The sequence below is a fragment of the Pristis pectinata genome, chromosome 17 (assembly GCF_009764475.1).
Source record: "Pristis pectinata isolate sPriPec2 chromosome 17, sPriPec2.1.pri, whole genome shotgun sequence".
Lineage (NCBI taxonomy): Eukaryota > Metazoa > Chordata > Chondrichthyes > Rhinopristiformes > Pristidae > Pristis > Pristis pectinata.
In genome coordinates this window covers 33,785,348-33,793,270 of record NC_067421.1, presented here as the reverse complement: position 1 = coordinate 33,793,270, position 7,923 = coordinate 33,785,348, and positions in this window count along the sequence as shown.

The window sequence follows — 7,923 nt, the reverse complement described above, 5'->3', positions numbered from 1 at the left end:
CAGCAATTAGAAATGGGCAATTCTACCCTGAATGTTTAGCTTTTCCTGATCCAGAGATGCTGTAGTTAGTTTTGTCAGCTCAGAATTGGGCAAACTGTACAGAGTGAGAACCAAACATGGTATCTTCCCTGGCCACATAACTTGATATAAAAATTGTACTTTGTAAATAGCTTTTAATGCAGGAAAACTCTGCTTCTCTTGCAAGATCAGACAAAAGTGCAGGCCGAGCCTAAGAAGTGTTTTATAGAAGTCGTCCAGAAGTTGAGGAAGACTTAGTGCTGAAAAGGTTGAAGGTACAGTCACAAACTGATTGGAAGATGCATAAGAAACCATAAGCTGAGGAATATCAGAATTATCAGACAGCTACAGGACTTGGAGTTTACAGTAAAAGGGATGGTTGAGGCAGTGAAAGGATTCAGCTGCTCACTACCTTAATCAGCTGAACTATAGTCTATAACCCAACCGGTGCAATTGTTTTCCTCCCTGATGTTTGTTCATCCTTGGTGAGTAAGTCTGTGGTTCGGGAGCAAACAGTCTGACCTGGTTGAAGATGCACATTTTGGACATTGTGGTAGTGTACTCAAGTAGTTATAAGGACATGAGATGAATGAGTGAAATCAATGAAGTGCCACTTGTTAGTGACAATTTCATTTGAGCTCTGTCATCACTTCGTATCCCCTCTTGTTGCTGCTTGAAGCTTTCTTGGGTCCAGTGTCAAAGTGCCAATGGGAAACCAAGAAAATACCTTGAAAATTAAAGCATTATTTGCAATACAATTGTATTAGTAGAAAGGGTACAAGTTTACCTTATTCCAAAGGTCAGAATCTCTGATAATGCAGCACATTAACATTTATGGTAGCAGAATATTGGACAATTTTATTACTGAAAGGCATTGCAATATCACCCTCTCAAGTTTATTCTGCCATTAATTTAGATCATAGCAGTGCTGAATATTGGTTCTATTTACCAATTTTGATCTATTTCCCTTGAGTAACAAAAAAATCTTCCATCTCAATTTTAAAATTAATTGACCTTATTTCTGCTGTCTCTTGGGAAAGAGTTCCAGATTCCCACAGTTCTTTGGTATGTAAATGTCGACTACTTGTGATCGTGATAAAATGCATAAGTCTAATTTTATGAACATGCTGCCTTGTTCCAGATTCCTTTATTAAAGGAGATTATTTATTTGTATTTATGCATTTAAGTATTGGGGTTGAGCTTCAGTCTAAACCTGCCAATAACCTGGGGTAGCACAGTGGTGCAGACAGTAGAGTTGTAGCCGAGAGAAACAAAGGACTGCAGATGTTGGAATCGAGATGCTGGAGGAACTCAACAGGCCAGGCAGCGCCCGTGGAGAAAAGCAAGCATTCGACATTTTGGGTCAGGACCCTTCTTCAGGACTGAAGATAGGAAAAGGGGAAACCCAATATATCGGAGGGAAAAGCAGAACAGTGGACAAAAGAGGAGAGGTGGGGTGGGCACAAGGTGGTGGTAGGTGGATGCAGGTAAGAGACAGTGATAGGCAGGTGTGGAGGAGGAGGGGAGAGCAGATCCACCAGGGGATGGGTCAAAGGTAAGGAGAGAGGAAAAAGAAAAAGGGATAGAAAAAAGAGAGACTAGGAGAGGGAAGAAGAGAAGAAGCAGGGTGGGGGTGGGGGTGGGGATCACATAGTGGGAGAATTCATTGTTCATCCCGTTAGGCTGCAAGGTTCCAAGACAGAAAATGAGCTGCTGTTCCTCCAGTTTGTGCTTGGAATTCTCCTGACAGTGGAGGAGGCCGAGGACTGACACGTCAGTGATAGTGTGGGAGTGGGTGTTGCAGCCTCACAGCTCCAGTGATCCAGGTTCAATCCCGACCTCCAGTTCCTGGGTGGAGTTTCCACATTGTCCCTGCGACAGTGTGGGTTTCCTCTGGGTGTTCCTGTTTCCTCCCACCTCTCCAAGATGTGTGGGTTGGTGGTTAAATGGCCACTGCAAATTGCCCCTGGAATGTAGGTGAGTGGTAGAATCTGGGAGGAGATAATAGGTCTATTGATGAGAATGAAATAGGATTAGTGTCGATGCCTGTTTGATGGTCGGCATAAACTCAGTGGACTAAAGGGCCTGCTGTATGACTAACGTTCAATGCCTTTCCTAACTGACCTCATTAAATGTCTCATTAATGCAAGAGTGACAAGACTGGAAACTGGTAGATTTAAACTAGTTCTCTTCCTCTGCAGGGCTGTCGCATTGAGAATGAATAAGGAGCTCCAAGAAATTAGCATCAATTTGAAAAAACAGTTAGCACTGGAAAAAAATTAATGGGACTGGAAGGCAATAAATTCCCAGGACCTGTTGCCCAGCATCCAACGGTTTTGTGGGAGGTTGCTTGTGGAGGTGCGATGCGATGAGATATCTTTATTAGGCACGTGTACATTGAAACACACAGTGAAATACATCTTTTGCGTAGAGTGTTCTGGGGGCAGCCCACAAGTGTCGCCACGCTTCTGGCGCCAACATAGCGCGCCCGCAACTTCCTGACCCGTACGTCTTTGGAGTGTGGGAGGAAACCGGAGCACGGGGACGAAACCCACACAGACATTGGGAGAACGTACAAACTCCTTACAGACAGTGGCTGGAATCAAACCCGGGTCGCTGGTGCTGTGATAGCATTACTCTAATTGCTACAGAAGAACTGGTTGTCACCTTCCAAAATTCCATAGAAACCAGAAATGATCCCATAGAAACCAGAAATGATCCCATAGATTGAAAAGTAATAAATGTAAACTCACTATTTAAGAAAGCAGAGGGAAAGTTGAACCTGACATAAGCAGTAAGGAAAATACTGGAATCTATTATTTAAATAGCGGTAATTGGGTAACACGTACAATGGCATTAAAGAAAATGAATCACTTGGGAACAATAGCAAGAGAAATTACCATGGGGAATAGGGAAATGGCTAAGCATTAAACAAATATTCATGCATGTCTTTACTGCATAAGACTCAACAAATAGTTGAAACAGTGCAGAACCAGGGGTCCAATAACAATGGGTAAATTAAAGTAATTACTATCAATGAAGAGCAAATAAAACTGGGTAAATCCTGTGGACTTTATAGTCTGCACCCCAGCAACCTAATGGCCACAATGATGATGGATGCGTTAGTGAAGATTTTTCCAAGATTCCCTAGGTTCTGGAACAGTCCCAACTTGTAACATTGCTATCTGAGAAAGGAAGAGAGGAATAGGGGGATAACCAGATACCCCAACATACCGCTGTCATCAAAATGCTGAAATTGAGGCTCTTAGAAAATCAGTAGACAGAGATGACGTGACTGATGATGGGAAAATCGTAACCAAGTGAGTGATTGAGGATATAATGAGGAAGGTGGAGGAAGTAATTGGAGTATATCTGGATCTTGAAAGGGCATTTAATGCAGGATCACACAGGGCTGATACATGAAACAAGGGCTTTCATGTCTGAGGTTAATATTAGTGTGGATAGAAGGTCGATTTAAGGACTGAAAACAATGCGCAGGGATGCACAGGATGTTTTCAGGTTTGTCCATTCTCACTAGTGAAATGTCACCAGGAACAGTATTGGACACCCAGCTATTTACGATTTATATTTATGGCATAGATAATGATTTAGATAAATTACCAGGTAATAATTACCAGCCACACATACACCAACAAAATTGGTAAGTTAGTATGTTAATTCTCTGACCCTACTCTCTATACCCTCCTTCCTGCCCCTTTCCCCACACTATGCCCTTCCACCCTCCTCCCCTCCCCCAAGCCAAACTATTATACATTTCTTTCGATTCTGGTAAGCAAAGAGCTTGCTGGTGAACAACAAAAGTACAATGCTAATTCTATTTTTGATCTTGATTTATTACTGGTTTAAAATAGACTTTGATGTTCAACATGTATCAATTCTCGATTCCACTGAGTACACCTCGTTTCCTTCAGATGGTTATCAACCTACAAATATTGTCTGCTCAGCAGTGCTGTTTTGCATCAACTAAAGCGGATGATTGGTTGTGACCGTGGAACTTTCTCTTCCTAAAAGGGGAGATCAATTGATGGAAAAAGTACGTAAATAAATTGTTTTTAATGGTCCTTGGTTCCAACAGCAAGAAAAGCTCATAATTAGACTTGTTTCTCTAGTGGGATTCCTTCCTCTCCTTTAACTCTAGCTTTCTACTCAGCAATCAACTGACACACTTCCATTTTCTGTCTTCCAGGTAATTCCTTCCATTAATCTAGATTAGGTTGTGAAATTCTGCCCAAGAGAGCAGTTGAGCTCAATTACCATCAGAGACAGTTTCCAACATAATGTGTTAGAGGTAGAAGAGTTTAAATAGCTTTTACCTCATTATAAATTTACACCAAACAATGTGATGTGACCCCTGATCGTTTCAAGTGTTAAAGCTAAATTCATGAAATCTAGAGGGTAATAACAGATGACTGCACAGCAATTAAGATTTTGTAATGTATGTATCTCAAAAATAGGACAGCAGAGTGCACAGTACAGGAAAACTTGTATCATCTGACACCTTTGGAACTTCCGTTGTGCCAAATTAGCAGATGTTCTGGACTGATGAATATTATATAGTCATAGAGCAGTACAGCACGGATACAGGCCCTTTGGCCCAACCAGTCCATGCTGACCACATTGTTTGCCCAGCTAGCCCCAATTTCCCGCATTTGGCCCATATCCCTCTAAGCCCCGCCCCTCCATGTGTTTCTTAAATGATACTATTGTACCTGCCTCAATCACTTCCTCTGGCAGCTTGTTCCATATATTCACCACCCTCTGTGTGGAAAAAATTGGCCCTGAGGTCTCTTTTTTTAAATCTTTCCCCTCTCACTCTAAACCTATGCCCCCTAGTTATAGACTTTCCCACCCCGGGGAAAAGACTGTTACTGTCCACCTTATCTATGCCTTTCATAATTTTAAACACTTCTATAAGGTCGCCCCTTATTCTCCTACCTTCCAAAGAATAAAGACCCAGACCGGACAACCTCTCCCTGTAACACAGGCCCTCTAGTCCTGGCAACGTCCTCATAAATCTGTTCTGCACTATTCTATTCTTCTGTTACTTCTATTAATACTCAAATACACTGTTATTTCACTTTTACATGTCACACAGTGGTATAATAATAAATTTCACAGCAAACCCGGTAGGTTTAAAAGGAGCAGGAAACATACCAGGACTCCAGACCCCAGCTCCTGCTACACACCCAGCACACAGTCTCCATCCTGTTTCAGCAATATTCCAGACACCAATCTGGCCAAAATCTCAGTTTGCACTCTGGATCCCAGATCACATTCTGGACTAGCAAATGAACCAGATGCCAAGTAATGGATTATCAGCATTTTGTTGTACTTAAGTTTCTTATACAGTATAGTGAGAAGAATTGTAACAATAGTCTCGATTTTACCACAAGGTAAATGCATGCTGTGGTTCTAACCAATGGATGCACTGCAGTCCCAATTCCTGTTGACACTATGCCATTGCTCCAACCCTCTTCCCAATCTTTCTTGCTTCAATATTGTTAGTCACCTGTAACAGGAGCACTGGCATGGAGCTAATATTGGTAAATTGTAAATTGATGTTGGTTTATTATTGTCCAGTCAGTTATCACCATGCAACTGTACCTGGCTCTTTGAACCAAAAGGTCTTTTCCTCTGTGCCTGTCTTACACTTCAACAGTAATTCTTTACAAGTGTAATATGGAACATTTTAAACCTAAAGAATAGTATTTGGAGCAAGGTTGTAACCAAATTAGTGATTATTAATATTGCTACTCGAGGGAATAAACTAGAAAGAACAGGCTGGCCAGACTAACATCAGAGGTGGGGCATCACTGTAAATCATTACCATGGACAGAGCAAACACTTATTTGAAAAAGCATTATCAAGGACTATGCAGTTGGTCGCTATACTATAGGAAAGATGTGGTTGTGCTGGAGAGAGTACAGAGGAGATTCACCAGGATGTTGCCTGGATTGGAGGTCTTCAGTTAAATGAGAGAGACTGGATAAGCTGAGTTTCCTTTCCCTGGAGTGAAGGAGGCTGAGAGGTGACTTGATAGGAATATATTAAATTATAAGAGGCATAGACAGGGTAGACAGTCAGAATCTTTTCTTATGCGAGGGGAATCAAAAATAAGAGGGCACCAGTTTAAGGTGAGAAGGAGGAGTTTTAAAGGGGATTTGAGGAGAATTTTTTTTTTACGCAGAGTGGTTAGTATTTGGAATGCACTGCCTGAGGAGGTGGTGGAGTCAGATACAATGAGTGCATTTAAGAGACATTTAGACAGGCACTTAAATAGGCAAGGCATAGAAATATATGGACCTACTGCAAAGAAATGGGCTTATAAGATATCTTTGTTATATTAGTTACATACATCTTTAGTGAAATGCATCTATTAGTTACATACATCTTTAGTGAAATACATCTTTAGTGAAATGCATCTTTGCGTAGAGTGTTCTGGGGGCAGCCCTCAAGTGTCGCCACGCTTCCAGCGCCAACATAGCATGCCCACAACTTCCTAACCCGTATGGCTTTGGAATGTGGGAGGAAACCGGAGCACCCGGATGAAACCCACACAGACACAGGAAGAACGTACAAACTCCTTACAGACAGCAGCTGGAATTGGGGTCGCTGGTGCTGTAATAGCGTTACGCTAACTGTTACACTACCGTGCAGATGTTGGCATAGATGTGTGTTGAGGGGTCCATTTCTGTGCTATAACATTCTACAATTCTATGACAGCTGGCACGGATTTGTTACGATGAATTTGTTTGACTAACAAGTGAATAATGTGGAAGATGCAGTATACATGGATTTGTAGAAGACCTTCAACAAGGTGCTGCCCAGGAGGCTTGTTATAAGGTTGGAAGCTGTTGGAATGATGGGCAAAGTGGTGATTAGGATGTGAAGTTGGCTAAGGACAGGAAGTAGAGGATGATGGCAGATGGAGTTCCCCAAGTTCAGTTTTGGGTCTGTCATTCTTTTCAATTTACACAAGCAGCATTTCTACATTAGTGAATAGTGTTGGCAACTTTCTTGGATTGTCCAGGAATCCCCCACAATTAAAAAAAAACTCCCGGAGTACCTGAGTAGTAAACATATCTGTCAGTGTATAGCGACTGGGCACATCTGCAGAATGAAGTAGCCCAGAGGACAAATACCTGGGGATTAAACAGCCAAATTAACAAAATAGAGGGGGCTGTGCCTGCATGAATATAATCTTCCTGAACTGGGACGTAAAGCGGGGGAAGGGAAAATGCAGTATAACATAAATTCATAGCTGAGCAAATGGGATTGGTATGGAAGTGAGAGGGAAGGACAAGGGCAAGGTCTGAAATTGCAGTGTAATGACCTGATTAAATTGAAGAGCAGGTTGGCTCAGCCCAGGCTGCTCAGCTGCTGGTGGGAGGTCAGTCATTCATGTGGTTTCATCACATGTAATTGCAGCTGACATAATACATCGTGTGACACAATCTCCTGTAATAGTTGACAATCCTATTTCCAGTTTATACAAAACCTGAAAGCACAGCAGGGTGTGACGGGGTTCAGGACAGGGAAATAGTCATTAAGCAAGTGCAGTTTTATGAGAAGTATGAACTGGTGAGCTCTGGGATAATAGAAGCAACATAAAATAAATGACACAATTATGAGAAGTGTAGAAAGAATAAAACCTTGGTATCCTTACACAAAGATCATTGAAACGAGGCTGGGCAGGGTTTAAAATGTTTAAATAGCATGTCGGTTACTTGAGTTTATAAATAGAAACATAGAATACAATAGCAAAGAGACCATGCTCAAACTTAAGTGCTAGTTAGGCCTTAAAAAGGAATACACCCAGAGTGCATATTAAGTATGGTATTACTTAAGAGTACTAAATAAAAAGCACTTTAGGCTGTGGCAGTA